This window comes from Lycium barbarum, chromosome 12 (genome assembly GCF_019175385.1).
Source record: "Lycium barbarum isolate Lr01 chromosome 12, ASM1917538v2, whole genome shotgun sequence".
NCBI lineage: Eukaryota > Viridiplantae > Streptophyta > Magnoliopsida > Solanales > Solanaceae > Lycium > Lycium barbarum.
Genome location: NC_083348.1, coordinates 7,497,379 through 7,514,748, shown reverse-complemented (window position 1 = coordinate 7,514,748; position 17,370 = coordinate 7,497,379).

The window sequence follows — 17,370 nt, the reverse complement described above, 5'->3', positions numbered from 1 at the left end:
ACGGCTCCAACTTTGTGCGGGGCAATTGGAGTCTTGGATGTGCCTAGTGATCCCTTGCTAGAATTCATCAAAAGGTCTGATTACAAGGCTATACGGGAAACTCTTTGTGGTGCTAACTCTAAAGCTCAATGGGCACGATACTCAGGGCCTTTTCGGAAGCATCGGAGCATCAGTATGAGTAATTTTTGTAGAGAAGCCCGAGTTTGGTTGCGCCTTCTGAATGCTAGAATCATGCCACTTGATCACTTCTTGGAGGTACAAAAGGACAGGGTGTGCATAGTTTATTTCTTGATGACAGGGCATCCAGTGAACATCGGGTATTGGATGATGAAGGAAATTCCCAGAGTGCGGGCTGGCAAGTCCAAAAGGCTGAGCTTTGGAAACACTCTCACTGCTTACTTAATGAGGCTTGACGATGGGTTGACATACTCTACTGATAGAGTGCTTGAGGCACCCACTGACGCGTTCGACATCTCAAAACCCCAACGAGTTCATCTGGACATCATTTGACTCTAGCAGAGGAGCGGTCTGCCCAATTCACTGTGCTAGCCCAGCTTTACACGGGAATGATGGTGGCGAGTGAGCATTTTAACATTGATCTTTCGAGGGTCTTTATTCAGACCCCACACACACCATATTCTCGAGCACTTATGGGTGAGGAGTCTCGGTTACCTGATGATGAAGATGAAAATTCGATTGATTGTGTAATAGCCGCAGTAGAAGAGGGGGAGGAGGTAGAGTCGCTAACGCAAGGCAACGACAATGAAGGAGAATAGGATGCCGAGCCAGACGATGGCAAGGCGGATGATGAGGATTACATTGAGGAGGACGACTAGGCCCTAGTGGGCCCCAGGGAGTATCTCTCGCCTTACTTTTGTTTTTATTTTTCATATGCATTGAGGGCAGCGCATGAAAGTAAGTGTGGGGTGGGAGTATATCTCGAGATAGAGGATACACGTGCCTTAGGAGTTTTTCAATTTTTTTTTTGTAGGATCTAACTGTAGTTTATTCTTTCTCTTTAAATAGGATTACTTGAAAAAAAAGGGAGAAATTTTTGTTTTTTAGATTAGACCCTCAGTAGTGGAATGAGTCATCCGTTAGGATTTCTGTTTTCTTTTTGTTTTTGTTTCTTAGTCATAGAAGGGGAATTTCCTGATGATGGGTGGATGACAACCTGCTTGAGGGAAATTTCATCCATAAAGAAAAAAAATCCATTCAAATGCTAGGTGCTTGGGTTAGGTGAAATATGAGCATGTCTTGCGATCTCTTTTGAAAGCATGTCGTGTAGATACATAACCTTTCTCGAAACACTCAACTTGAAGTTTGTTTGACTCATATGTGACCCACGTGGCATTGTTGGTATGTTGTTGCTTAGTCTGAGGGCTAATATGGAGCCTTTCTTGCGTTAATTATGCGCCATGTGTGTGTGTGAGGTGTTTGCATACGATCCATATTTGGTATTGATGTCTAGAACTTGCCTTGTGTGTTCGTGAAGCGAAATGAAGTTCGATTAAGCCTAGAAAATGATAGAGGCGTTTCTTTGATTAGTCACTAAAAAGCCTAAAATGTTTATCCTGCCAACTTGTAAATAGCACCCTAGTTAACCCTTTTGAGCCTTTAGCCTCTTCTTTGATAGCAGTTAATTAGCCTTCACCCCTTCGTTCTATAAAATTCGATTTTTGATCCAAATACTCTATGAGCACTTTAATCATTTACATATATAATGGGAGTTGGGATGTAAATGAAAAAGGGGAAGTGGTTGTTAATTGTAATCTAGGAAGACTAATGGAGCACCGAATGAAAAGAACCAATTCACTTGTTAGTTGGGAATGAAAAAAAAAAAAAAAAGAATGAAATCTGGAAAAAAACAATGTAGCGAAAAAGTTTCCCTTCTAACTTGTGTCACTTTTAAAAGAGTGGTGCTTAAACAAAGAAAAAAATGGGCGAATTGGGAGAAATTTAAAGGTTAGTTGGTGTTGAATAAAGGCTGATGAATAGGTTGTGCAAGAATGATAGAAGTATATGTATTAAAGTGCTTAGGGAGGTTAGTCACTATTATCCAAATAATTCCTACCCGTCCCTTAGCCTACATTACAACCCTCGAAGTCCTATTTGATTCTAGGTTCGTCTTACTTGTATTAGTGGAGTGGTTATACTACGGGCAAGCCTATGGTACGTTGTACTTTGCATGTGATATTCTTTGTGAGAGTGAGTGACTTTGCTTAAATTCATGATCGCCGAAATGAAAATTTTTGACTCTTGTGAGATATATGGACAACTCTCTTCTTGTGAGGGCACGTAATTGACAACGGATTGGTAAAGTGTCGAATTCTTGGTTAAGTAGCGTGATCGCTTTGTTTTAAGTGGTGTCCTTGAGTCCTATGTTTTGAAAATAATGTGTTTTTGAGAAGGTTGCTTGTTGATGTTTTAAAACTAAGAATCTTGATCTTTGGCATGGCTTTCGTGAGCATTTTCTTGAAGTTTGGCAAGGTAGTGAAATTGTGGCACATTAGTATAGGTAAGTGGTTGCTCGAGGGCGAGCAAGGTCTAAGTAAGCGGTGGTGATATTTGGCACAAATATCTAAAGTTTCGTGTCACTTTTCCCTCTAAAACTTAGTACTTTACTTGTTTTCTTGAAGACAATATCATTGTATCCTAGCTTATGTCGTTATGTTTTGTGAATAGGTGCAATGCAAACATTTGGGGGAGAAATGAGCAATTTCTTGGAATATTTTTTGAAGCTTTGGCATCTGACTGTGGCGACGTGAGAAGCAGGAACAGTAGAAAAGAAGTGATGAACTGAAGAATCCGCTATCCATCCGCATCGCGGAACAAAAGCGGAGGAAATCTATCTCTGATCAAATTGCACAATCAGGCTTTTCATCCGCATCGCGGGAAGAAAGCGGACAAAAGAAGCTCCTAACCAAAAGTTTACCATCAGGCTATCCATTCGCATAGCGGAAGAAAAGAGGAAGTGGTACGCGCAATTCATCCGCATCGCGGAAGGAAAGCACAACGACGGGCAGCTTTCCCATTTCGATCGGGATTAGGTTTACTTATTTTTTGTTTTAACCCTAGGGTATATATAGACGCTTTATTAGCTGAAAACGGTGGGGCTGGGATATTCTAAGACTTGTAAGCCGCCTTTTTACTTTTGCTCTCTAGACTTTATTTTACTTTCATCTTTTTAACCCTAGATTACTCATGAATTCTTGCTGTTCATTGAGAATCATGAGTAGCTAAACTTCTTAATTCTAGGGTTGTAGCGAAAGACATGATAGTTGGTTTGACGACTATTTCTATCAATTAAATTTCCATATTTTGGGTTGCTTATTTATTCTTGATCTTAATTATTTGATTATCTGGATAATAGTTGAACATTATCTGTGGCGTATGAATTGAACTAGGGATAGGGAATTTTCATGCGTAATAAGAATAAATAGGGCTTGTTCGATATAATCGTTTCGCTAATGAGGATAGGAATATACCCTTTAGCCTTGCTTAGTTAAATACGGAGAAGTAAGTGCGTTCTTGTTATCTCTGGTGGTCATAGGGATATAGGCGTTATAGTAGCATCTACAGGCTTGTGAGCAATTTGGAAGATTCTCATAAAGTTATAATTAACCCGTCAACTAGTATCCTAGGAAATAAGATAGGTAGAATTGTCAGAAGATCAACTGGATTGTTGAAATCCATGACCCTGGAACTTTCTCTCATCTGATAAATGTTACAGTCTTTGTCAAAATACTCCCAGTCACAAAAACACCCATCCCAAATTGTTTACTTTTCAGTTTTAGTTTAGTTACAACAAACACCTTGATTTTCACCTTCTTGAATAGTTTTATTCAAATTTGAATTAGTTTAACAGTAGAATCTAAGTCTCTGTGGGATCGATATCTGGACTTAAAAGTTCTATATTATTTGTATGACCACGTATACCTGCATGTGCGTTTGGAAGCAATACCTTGTATGATGACTTTTGGATCTTTGGGGTTGTAATAGTTTAGAATTCTGCACTTTTATTTTATTATGGCATGACTAAATAGTTTATGATTATCTCTATTGTTATTGATATATAGTTGGTTAAATGAATGAGAATTTGGTTAAGGGAATGGTTCGCCAACCAGGGTGATTAGTGTGGGTGCCATCACAACGGGTTGGGTCGTGAAAAATTTAGTATCAGAGCCCTAGATTTATCGATCTCATTGTACAAGGACATGTCTAGTAGAGTCTTGCGGATCGGTACAGTAACGTTTGTACTTATCTTCGAGAGGCTATGTGACACTAGGAAAATTCAAGTTCATTTTTTATTTCATTCTACTTGATTCCAATTGATATCTAGATGATTCAAATGTGTATCTGACTTTTCATTCTATTCACTCAAAGATAGTGAGGACTCGTGCGAAGGCCGCAGTATAAGAGGTACCCAAATAGGCGCCTGGAGCTGCAGCTCGTGGCAGAGGTCAGGTTAGTGGTGGTAGTCGAAGTAGAGGGCAGGGAGCAGCACCAGATAGGGGTGGTACTCCTGCAGCTAGTCAGGCTCGTGTTGGATCCCCCGCTTATCAAGTAGTTGCAGATGAGGCAGCAGTGTTTGTAGCGGCACCAGCTCAGGCAGACGTTGTAGCTGCTCCAGTGTTGACAGATGTTATGGGTCGGGTGTTGAACCTATTGGAACGGTTTTACTGAGGTAGGTATGTTACCAGCCGCTCCAGCTGGCCAGGATGTGAAATCAGGCGATCTGGCCGGCTCCAGACAGAGTCCGTGCTCCAGAGGCATAGCGCGCCACCATTGTGGCCCCACGTTTAGAGGAGGCTCCAGGACTTGAGGTATTTCCTAGACCAGTGGCAAGGCCGGTGATGATCGGTGCACAGCATGATCTGTTTTAGAGGTTTACTAAGATGAAGCCACCAGTTTTCTATGGCACTGAGGATGCTTATGAGTTCATTATTGACTATCATGAGAGGCTCCACAAGTGAGGGGCGGTTGATAAGGATGGTGTTGAGTTCGTGACCTTCCAGCTCTTAATGATGCCAAGTTGTGGTGGAGGGCTTATGTGGAGTGTAGACTAGCTGGAATTGCCTCTATTGACTTAGACTCAGTTCTATTTAGTATTCTTGGAGAAGTACATTTCATGTACTTTGATGGATAGGAGACGTGATGAGTTCAGTAAGATTGATCAGGGTAATTCGTCAGTTGTTGCTTATGAGGCCCGGTTCCATTCCTTGTCCTGTTATGCTCTCCAACTATTACCTACTGAGGAGGAGAGAGTTAGGAGATTTGTGAAAGGGTTGAAACTGCTCTTCAATTGTCAACTCTTCAGCTTGTGGCTTCAGGTTCTTCTTTTCATGAAGGGATGGATCATGTTAGGACCATCGAAGGTGTTATGCCAGATGGTTATAACAAGTATGCAGAGAATAAGGCCTGCAAGGGTGGTAGTTTTTGTGGTTCATTCTCCCGAGGAAAGAGTTTCTAGGTTTATTCAGGACGTCCTATTCAGTCAGCTATGCAGGTTTCTACTGGAGGCCCATCAGGGGCCGGTCATTACCCTTCCAGTTAGCCAGAGGATTCGCAGCCCCGATTTATAGATCATGGTGGTTATTCGGCTTCATCTTGTTCTGTTTAGCGGCCTACACTAGACCGTGGATATTTTAAGTATAGTGAGCAGGGACAGTTCAAGAGGAACTATCCTAGACTTAGACAGGGTAGCCATGGTGCTCAATATCAGCCTCTCAGGGCTCCAGTTTCAGTAGCTAGAGAGCGAGGATCGTATTGTAAGGATTGTTCTCAGACTTGGCCTGGTGGCCACACAGCTGGTAGAGGTGGCCCCAGCTCAGCAAAGGCGGATCCCAGTCAGGCAGAGGTTGACATCATCTTGGTAGGGCAGAGCTCATACATGAATAGGTGATCGTGGAGGTTCGCAGGCTAGTGGGGGATGGGTTCATTGCTATGCCATTCCTAGCAGATCAGAGGCTGAGGGTTCAGATGCAGTCATTAAAGGTAACCTCTCAGTCTATCACCGAATGGCTTCTATATTATTTGATCTGGGTTCTAGATTCTCTTATGTGTCTACACACATCTCTATGGGTCTTAATATGTTCTGTGATTTGCTTAATGCCTCTGTTCATATATCTACTCCAGTTGGAGACTCTGTGGTTGTAGATAGAGTATACCGGTCTTGTACTATCACATTTATGGGGTATAGCATATGGGTTGATTTAGTGATTCTTGACATGGTAGATTTTGATGTTATTCTGGGTATGAGTTGGCTAGCTCCTTATCATGCGATCCTGGACTGTTATGCCAAGACCGTCACTTTAACTATGCCGGGTATTTCTAGACTTGAGTGGAAGAGTACCCCTAGTCCCTCCCCAAAGAAGATCATTTCTTTCCTTCGCGCCAAAAAGTTATTTGATAGAGGGTGGTTGGTTTATTTGGTGCATATTCGTGATACTAGTGCTGGCGTTCCATCTTTTGAGTTAGTTCCTGTAGTGTGTGAGGTTTCAGAGGTGTTTCTCGCAGAGTTTCCAGGTATGCCACCCGACCGTGATATTGACTTTTGTACTGACTTAGAGCCAGGAACTCGCCCTATTTCTATTCTGCCATATCGGATGGCACCAGTAGAGTTGAGGGAGTCGAAAGAGCGGCTTCAGGATCTTTTGAATAAGGGATTTATCAGACCAAGTGTCTCTTGTTGGGGCGCTCCTATACTTTTTGTGAAGAATAAGGATGGGACTATGTGGATGTGCATTGATTACTCCCAGCTAAATAAAGTCACCATTCGAAAAAGTATCTCATTCTTGTATTAATGATCTATTTAACCAGCTTCAGGGCGGATTCTTTGTTTTCTAAGATTGACTTGAGATCGAGTTACCCATGTAGGTTTTGTGGTGCTCGGTATTCCGGTGCCCGTCATGGCCCTCAGGTTGGGTTGTGACAAATTTGGTATCAGAGCAATTTGTGTTAGAGCTGTCTACGAGCCGTGTCTAGCAGAGTCTTGTTTATGGTGTACAGTGCACCACACTTATAAACAGGTGGCTGCAACACATTTATAAGGATTCCCTGTTCCTGACTGTGTGTTATGATTTTATTAATGCCTATGACAAGGAAATCTTCAGCAGCCTAGAAGGACAAGTCAGTGCCAGGTAGGAGAACTGGACGGGTACCGCTTGTAGATGTTGAGGAGGGCGAGTCCCAGAATGAGGTTCCATCTCAGACCTATCACACTCCACCCGCTTCAAAGGAGCATAGAGGAGCTTTAGGCCCAGCTCCAGTACCAGCACCCCCAGTTCCTCCACCTGATGCCTCAGGCCAGGAGATGCGAGAGGCCATTCTGTTGTTGACACAGTTATTAGCTGCTCAGTTCCAGCATCAGGGTACGGGTCATGGTGACAGGGCTGTTAGTGCTAGAGATCGAGATTTTATTAATTTAGACTCTCCAAAATTCTTGGGGTCAAAACCAGATGAGGACCCGCAGAACTTTATAGATGAGATGTTGAGGATGTTGCGGGTGATGCATGCTTCAGATACTGAGTTAGTGGGGTTAGCTTCCTATACATTACGGGATGTTATTCACTAGTATGATAATTGGATGTCTTCTTGAGGGGTTTATGCACCCCCACCTTTCTTCGGCACTATTTGTGTTATAGCCCGTATTTTGTACGTTCGGATAATTCAAGATAATTGCGATAAGTTAAGGGCAAAGATATTTTTTAAAGTTATTTTAATACACAAGTTGTTATGAATATTATTTATGAATATTATTGGTATGGAAATATTGAGAAAGGCTAAGGGTGAAAAGGAAAATTCGTAAGATGGCTCATAGAAATATTGAGGAAGGCTAAGGGCAAATTTGGAATTTGGAAAATAATTTTTCATGAGTTACAAAAAAAAAAAAAAGAGATGGGCTTGAAATAAAAGGCCATGTGGCCGTCCAAGTTAGTTGGGCCAAAGCCCACATGGATGCTTAATGTGTATAAATAAAATATGGCCTATGGATTATTATTCATCTTCTTTTTTAATTCTAGACACTTGAAGAAGTTTCAAGAAGAGAGAATATATAGTAGTATTCGACCATGGCTCCAAAAATTGAGCCATGGAGAATTGACCAAGAAAAATTGTTTTCTTCTAGCTTTTCTACCAATTGGGAAGTCCTTAACAACATGGAGTAGTTGTTGGAGCAAGCAAACCATTTAATTGTGCAAACATATACCCCTAGCCAAGTGAAGAGATGTGTGGAGAAAGGTATGTGTTCAATATTCTTTTACATGTGTTATGGATGATTTGCGAATATTGTAGTGTGTAGAAATGGATGAAATTCATGAAATATGGGTGTGGAGGTCATGGCCGAATAGGGTGTGTTGTGTAGAAAAGATGAAATGATTTTATTTAGTAGTTTGATTGTTGCGTTGTGGATTCCATGATGTAAAATGAATGAAAACCATGAATTTAGTGTGTTGGAGTGGTGGCCGTGTGGTGTGGAGCTTGGTCGTGTGTTTGTGTTGTGTTGTATAGGGATGATGAATTAATTTTATCTAGTATTTTGGTTGTTGTCGTAATGAATTCTATGATGAAAATGAAAGTTTAATGATTCTAGTGAAGTTGTAATGGTTGGAGAGTTGTTTTAGAAGTTAATGTGAGTTGAATATAGTCTTCTTGTATTTATGGAATACAATGTTGTTAGTATGTGAATTGTTGGTGTAATTCATGAAGTTGGAAGAGAAGAAATGTGTTTTTATTGTTCTTGTTGAATTTGGAAGGTTTTGGGTGAAGTAGTATGTTGATTGGGTTATTTTGAATATTATGTGAATTGTTTGAAGTATTCTTGAATCATGTTAGAATGATTTCGGATTAATACTTGAATGTGGAATCATTGGTGTTAGCTTGAATATATGCGATTAAATTGAATATAAATGAAATGCCGTTGACTTGTGTGACAAGAGTTGTTAATGTTAGAATATATTTTGGGATTGATCGTTGATGGTTTTAGCATGATTGTTTGTAATGTTGTTGGTAATTTGGCCTAGTTAAATTCTCGGATTGTTGATTGATCATTTGGCCGAGTTAGATTCTCGGGGGTGGTGTATTTACAGGGGAAATGCTGCCGAAATTTCGGCAAGTTATAGGTGAATTTATTTGAGAAACTAAGTGAAGTGTATGACGACGAATCTAATGATTATGTGAATCTTCTTGAATGTAGACTAGCAAGCTTGGACGAATAAGCGTAGCTAATAGGCCATGGTGCAGGTATGTAAGGCTTACCCCTTCGTTCTTTTGGCATGTCCTAGAGCTAAGTAAGGTATGACATGACACGCACCTCGGGGTAACACTACTCTTTTATTCTAAGCTTGGTTATGATGCCTATTCTCTTTTGTCATGAGCATGTTTCGTATGGTTGAGTCTATTGTATGATTAATAAATGAATAAGCTACTCCATAAGGTTTTGATATGTATCCGTGATTCCGAAACTCTGTTTGATATGTTTCCGAGGTTGTCTATGATTCTGATTCACTTCTGTTATGAGTATGTCTGATATGATCGAGCTTATTATATGATTGTATAATGAGATGAGTATAAAGAGTTTTGTTTCTGAAAGAGTTCTGTAAGTTCTAATGTCCCTAACTTTTGTAGAAGATATTGGATTTGCTTTGAAACGTTCGTAAAAGTTCTGTGGTAAAAATGTCCGTAACTTTCATATACTAACTCCGATTGACTCGAAACGTGTTTATGATCCTTCAAACGTCGGTAAGTGTACGTATCTATCGAGTCTTGACTTATGTGCATATGCTTTCTCACGACTCTGTTCGTGCAAGCCTCAGTATGTTATTCACTGCGTCCCGGGCCAGGTTCTGTTATCGTGCGCCTTCCTCTGCATTGTTCACCGCGTCCCTCTCCCTTGCGGGCCGGGTTCTGTTATATGTATATCTGTATATGATGATATGATGATATGGGGATTGCGGCCAGGATGGCATATGATGATTCTGTTCACCGCGTTCCGCAATAGAGAGCCGAGATCTGTTATCTGCATATTTGGTATATGATTCTGACATGCATTGATAATTCTGTTCACCGCGTCCCTCACTAAAGGGCCGGGATCTGTTATATGCATATATGATATATGATTTTGGCATATGATGATTCTGTTCACCGCGTCCCTTACTAGAGGGTCGGCATCTGTTATATGATTTTGTTCACCGTGTCCCTTAATAGAGGGTCGGGATCTGTTATAGGATTCTGTTCACCGTGTCCCTTAATAGAGGGCCGGGATCTGTTATACGCATATATACGATATATGATTCTGATATGCATGATTTGTGTTTGGAATGTAAGCATTTTGGCATTCTGTACCCTCTGTACTCCTTTTGACATATGATATCAGCATACATGAGCTGTGTCTGGAAAACAAAAATTCTGACATTCTGAGTCCGTACTTCTTCTGACATATGACGTCGGCATATATGATCTGTGTTTGGGAAACAAACATTCGGATATTCTGGATCTGCACTTTTTCTGACATATGACATCTGCATACACGATTTGCGATTGGAAAATAAGCGTTTTGGTAATCTGGATAATGTACCCACTCTTGTACTGTTTGTTTCGATTATGGTTCTGTTTTCTGTATTTCATGCCTTACATGCTCAGTACATATTCCGTACTGACCCCCTTTCTTCGGGGGCTGCATTTCATGCCACGCATGTACACCCAGAAGAGTAGAAGATTTTGTCAGAAGATGATCCAGCGGGATTGGCAAGCTCCATTTCCTCTTGGAGTGTTGCCGAGTCAGAGTATATGTATGTTCTGATTTCTGGATTGTTGTTAGAGACTTTGCAGACAGAGTCGTGGGTATTGGAAGTCAGTCTGTAAGCGGCTCCATCAGCCGATGTGTCATTCTGTGTTATGTGATAAATTCCATATGATTGCAGATTTTGTTTGATTTGAGAATAGCGAAAAGAATATTTCTGAAAGCTCTTATTATGTATTTCATTTAATTTAAGTTGGAAGTCCAAGCGAGTATGTATGTAATAAGAGTCAGTGGGTTCGTTCGGCTCCGAATATGGGGTCGGGTGCCCATCACACCCTAGCAGGATTAGGGTGTGACAAAGTGGTATCAGAGCAGGTTGTCCTAGGGGTTGTCTGCAAAGTCGTGTCCAGTAGAGTCCTGTTTATGGGTGTGAAGCCGGCCACATTTATAAACAGGAGGCTACAGGGCATCTAGGGATTGTTGACCTTTTTTCTGTCTTAGATCGTGCGATAGAGCCAAGTCATAGAAAATGATAATTCCTTATATAAGCCTTACATACGACGGAAGGAGGTAAGTGATGGTATGGAAGGTTATAAAAGTAAGCCTTGATATATTTGTTCTGTTACCTGAAACTGGAAGCTCTGGATGGTGAGTGGAAATCCGAACAGGCTGATATCCGAAGTATTCATAAGTAACGGCGACGAAGGTATATTGCTACCATCGGGAATCTGGGAATCTAGGACGAAAGGTAAATTATATACACAGGTGGAAAGTGAACATTGAGGATTGAAGAGGGTAAAATAGTAATTGTAAAAGGAAAGACGTGTTACGAAAATGTCTCGGAATCTGTAAGACTTCAACTTTCTCCAGATCATGTAATAAAGGTCATGCGAGGAAGTGGACGCGATTATATCAGCATTAAGTCACCGGATTTCATCAAAGTTTCGAGGTTAAGCGTGCTAAGGTGGGAGAAATCTTGGGATAGGTGACCCCCCCTGGGAAGTGCACCAAAGGTTCTGCAAAAGCAGACATAAACGAAAAATGAGAAGCTAGAGTAGCCTAAGGGAAACTAGAGTATACGGGATGATTGGAACCCATAAGAGGACGCGTAGGACGAGGCAGACTAGACTGGTGGAGAGACAGGAAGTGCATCACAGCTCTGGAATTAGGATAGGCTTAAATAGCGTTTGGAAATATTTTGTGGGTGAATTAATAGTAATTATATATATATATATATATATATATATATATATATATATATATATATACATATATGAATGCGTATGATATCTTATATGTGATTGTATCGGCGGACATGTGAGTCCCAGCAACCGGCGCTACGGTAAAGAAGGCATTAATCAAGTAAGGGTACCGAAGTTCGAATGACAGCAAAAATAAATGGTACATGTGTTACAAGGTAAGCCGCTATTATTTTCACTACAGGTTAAGATTGGAAAGTTTTAATACAACGATATTTGGAAAAGGAAGTGAGTGAGTAGATGGAAAATAAAGAGATCAAAGTGCCGGAAGAAAATGAAAGGTAAGAAACCTCAGTGAGCGAAGCTCCCGAGAGAAACTACCGGCTAAGCACGAGGCTACTTGGGTAAGAATTCAAAGTAGGCATGCGAAAAGGATAAAAAGTGGTAATATAGAACAAAAGAGGAATGTGTGAGGCTTGAGAACTAATTTCAATAAGTAGGTCTGAAGAAATAGTGGCTATGACAAGGAATGTGAAGTAAGAGAAAGAATGATTAAGCTTAGTGACGATGTTAGAAAATTTCGGCCCTTGAAAGGTATATAAAAGATACCTTAACAAGTTAGCGATAGGAACCCGATTACGCATTGAGAAAGGAATAAGCATGATGGGTTGACACTGTGGATTGGGAAATTAATGGTGTGGGGAGAGAATTCATGTGAGTTTGAAAGATTTGATCTTAGAGAGAATGGAAATGAAACGCAAGGAACGTGCGTGGGGAAACCGCTCAGTCGTAGCACCATAAATGCGGTTAAAGGTTCGATGAGCGAGGATAGAGAAAGGGTAAACTGTAAGGGTTCTGTACTAAGAGCAAAAGTAACGGGACGCTTGAAAAATATGGACGCATAGCTGCAACGCAAGCGCATAGTTAAGAGGAATTACGAGTAAGTGAGCTAAATGAGTGACAGTACTAATAATGGATGGTAAGATATGGGAATGATTGACCAGAATGATGATATAGATAGGAAATGAAAAGAAAGACTTATGGTAAAAAGTTTTGATATGTTGTGCACGGAGTTGGAAAGAAAGATGAGGAGTAAGGTATAAACGAAGACTTCACAAAAGGACTATTGGCGTATAAGGAGCCCCTTAAAGGGGGGGGGGGGGGGGGAGACCATATTATATTAGGCTTAAAAAGGAATCACAACATTTTCAGGCACCAGAAGAGGAAATTTATTAGCTCGGGGCTAGAGTATAAAACATATTGGCACATCAAGAGGATATCCGAAAGAAGTAGAAACAAATTGACGATGAGGATACCGTGATGCCGACATGAATTATGATATGTTTAGACCATAATTTAAATCCCCCGTATCGAGCAAAAATTGCGCTGCACCCAAGTATGCAGCAACGTGTTTTAAAAGGGTAACAAAGAGAGCAAGAAAGGTCTACAAGCTAAATTCACAAAGGATAATGGAAAAAAATGATGAGATTCAAAGGATATTTCGGACAACAACGACTATTATAATAAAAGTACCAACGATTGGTAGTTTGGAAATTTTGAGGGAAAGAAAGGATGCTGTGCCTATGAATGAAAAAAAAAAAAAAGAGTTCATCGGATACTAGAAATAGTTCATGGGCCATTAATTGTACGAAATATGAGAATATATGCTATGGAATTATATGAACCATCGACGTGAAGCGATGCTCAATCATATTTGTAAGAAATCCACACTGGAGAGCCAACAAGGAATAGCGATGGACGAAACGAGCGCCAATACAAAGAGACCACAGACATGGCTTCTGTTAAGGTGTAGTGACGAAACAACAACAGAGAAGAAATGACCTGGAAAGGACAAGGATAGGGAATTGGCGCAACGGATTTGAAAACCCGTAACATGGAATGAGAACTCATGTAAAAGACCCAGGAGTTTGATTATAAAGAAAATAAGGTAAAAGATAAGGAATGGGCACGAAGCAAAGGACAACTATAAGAGGGACCCCCCGAAGTGTTATAAGACCCCATAAGATCAGTTGAACATTCGAGGACGAATGTTCTAAAGGGGGGGAGGATGTTATAGCCCGTATTTTGTACGTTCGGATAATTCAAGATAATTGCGAGAAGTTAAGGGCAAAGCTATTTTTCAAAGTTATTAATACACAAGTTGTTATGAATATTATTTATGAATATTATTGGTATGGAAATATTGAGAAAGGCTAAGGGTGAAAACGGAAATTCGCAAGATGGCTCATAGAAATATTGAGGAAGGCTAAGGGAAAATTTGGAATTTGGAAAATAATTTTTCATGAGTTACAAAAAAAAAAAAAAAAAGATGGGCTTGCAATAAAAGGCCATGTGGCCGTCCAAGTTAGTTTGGCCAAAGCCCACATGGATGCTTAATGTGTATAAATAAAATATGACCCATGGATTATTATTCATCTTCTTTTTAATTCAAGACACTTGAAGAAGTTTCAAGAAGAGAGAATATATAGTAGTATTCGGCCATGGCTCCAAAAATTGAGCCATGGAGAATTGACCAAGAAAAATTGTTTTCTTCTAGCTTTTCTACCAATTGGGACGTCCTTAACAACATGGAGTGGTTGTTGGAGCAACCAAACCATTTAATTGTGCAAACATATACCCCTAGCCAAGTGAAGAGATGTGTGGACAAAGGTATGTGTTCAATCTTCTTTTACATGTGTTATGGATGATTTGCGAATATTGTAGTGTGTAGAAATGGATGAAATTCATGAAATATGGGTGTGGAGGTCATGGCCAAATAGGGTGTGTTGTGTAGAAAAGATGAAATGATTTTATTTAGTAGTTTGATTGTTGCGTTGTGGATTCCATGATGTAAAATGAATGAAAACCATGAATTTAGTGTGTTGGAGTGGTGGCCGTGTGGTGTGGAGCTTGGCCGTGTGTGTGTGTTGTGTTGTATAGGGATGATGAATTAATTTTATCTAGTATTTTGGTTGTTGTCGTAATGAATTCTATGATGAAAATGAAAGTTTAATGATTCTAGTGAAGTTGTAATGGTTGGAGAGTTGTTTTAGAAGTTAATGTGAGTTGAATATAGTCTTCTTGTATTTATGGAATACAATGTTGTTAGTATGTGAATTGTTGGTGTAATTCATGAAGTTGGAAGAGAAGAAATGTGTTGTTATTGTTCTTGTTGAATTTGGAAGGTTTCGGGTGAAGTAGTATATTGATTGGTTTGTTTTGAATATTATGTGAATTGTTTGAAGTATTCTTGAATCATGTTAGAATGATTTCGGATTAATACTTGAATGTGGAATCATTGGTGTTAGCTTGAATAAATGCGATTAAATTGAATATAAATGAAATGTCGTTGACTTGTGTGACAAAAATTGTTAATGTTAGAATACATTTTGGGATTGATCGTTGAAGTTGTTAGCATGATTGTTGGTAATATTGTTAGTAATTTGGCCGAGTTAAATTCTCGGATTGTTGATTGATCATTTGGCCGAGTTAGATTCTCGGGGGTGGTGTATTTACAGGGGAAATGCTGCCGAAATTTCGGCAAGTTATAAGTGAATTTATGTGAGAAACTAAGGCAAGTGTATGACGATGAATCTTATGATTATGTGAATCTTCTTGAATGTAGACTAGCAAGCTTAGACGAATAAGCGTAGCTAATAGGCCATGGAGCAGGTATGTATGGCTTACCCCTTCGTTCTTTTGGCATGCCCTAGAGCTAAGTAAGGTATGGCATGACACGCACCTCGGGGTAACTCTACTCTTTGATTCTGAGCTTGGTTATGATGCCTATTCTCTCTTTTCATTAGCATGTTTCGTATGGTTGAGTCTATTGTATGATTAATAAATGAATAAGCTACTCCATAAGGTTTTGATATGTATCTGTGATTCCGAAACTCTGTTTGATATGTTTCCGAGGTTGTCTATGATTCTGATTCACTTCTGTTATAAGTATGTCTGATATGATCGAGCTTATTATATGATTGTATAATGAGATGAGTATAAAGAGTTTTGTTTCTGAAAGAGTTCTGTAAGTTCTAATGTCCCTAACTTTTGTAAAAGATATTGGATTTGCTTTGAAACGTTCGTAAAATTTCTGTGGTAAAAATGTCCGTAACTTTCATATACTAACTCCGATTGACTCGAAACGTGTTTATGATCCTTCAAACGTCGGTAAGTGTACGTATCTATCGAGTCTTGACTTATGTGCATATGCTTTCTCACGACTCTCTTCGTGCAAGCCTCAGTATGTTATTCACTGCGTCCCGGGCCAGGTTCTGTTATCGTACGCCTTCCTCTGCATTGTTCACCGCGTCCCTCTCTCTTGCGGGCCGGGTTCTGTTATATGTATATCTGTATATGATGATATGATGATATGGGGATGGCGGCCAGGATGGCATATGATGATTCTGTTCACCGCGTTCCGCAATAGAGGGTCGGGATCTGTTATCTGCATATTTGGTATATGATTCTGACATGCATTGATAATTCTGTTCACCGCGTCCCTCACTAAAGGGCCGAGATCTGTTATATGCATATATGATATATGATTTTGGCATATGATGATTCTGTTCACCGCGTCCCATACTAGAGGGCCGGGATCTATTATATGATTCTGTTCACCGTGTCCCTTAATAGAGGGCCGGGATCTGTTATAGGATTCTGTTCACCGTGTCCCTTAATAGAGGGTCGGGATCTGTTATACGCATATATACGATATATGATTCTGATATGCATGATTTATGTTTGGAAAGTAAGTATTTTGGCATTCTGTACCCTCTGTACTCCTTTTGACATATGATATCAGCATACATGAGCTGTGTCTAGAAAACAAACATTCTGACATTCTGAGTCCGTACTTCTTCTGACATATGACGTCGGCATATATGATCTGTGTTTGGGAAACAAACATTCGGATATTCTGGATTTGCACTTTTTCTGACATATGACATCTGCATACACGATTTGCGATTGGAAAATAAGCGCTTTGGTAATCTGGATAATGTACCCACTCTTGTACTATTTGTTTTGATTATGGTTCTGTTTTCTGTATTTCATGCCTTACATGCTCAGTACATTTTCCGTACTGACCCCCTTTCTTCGGGGGCTGCATTTCATGCCACGCAGGTACACCCAGAAGAGTAGAAGATTTTGTCACAAGATGATCCAGCGGGATTGGCGAGCTCCATTTCCTCTTGGAGTGTTGCCGAGTTAGAGTATATGTATATTCTGAGTTCTGGATTTATGTTAGAGACTTTGCAGACAGAGTCGTGGGTATTGGAAGTCAGTCTGTAAGTGGCTCCATCAGCCATGTGTCATTCTGTGTTATGTGATAAATTCCATATGATTGCAGATTTTGTTTGATTTGAGAATAGCGAAAAGAATATTTCTAAAAGCTCTTATTATGTATTTCATTTAATTTAAGTTGGAAGT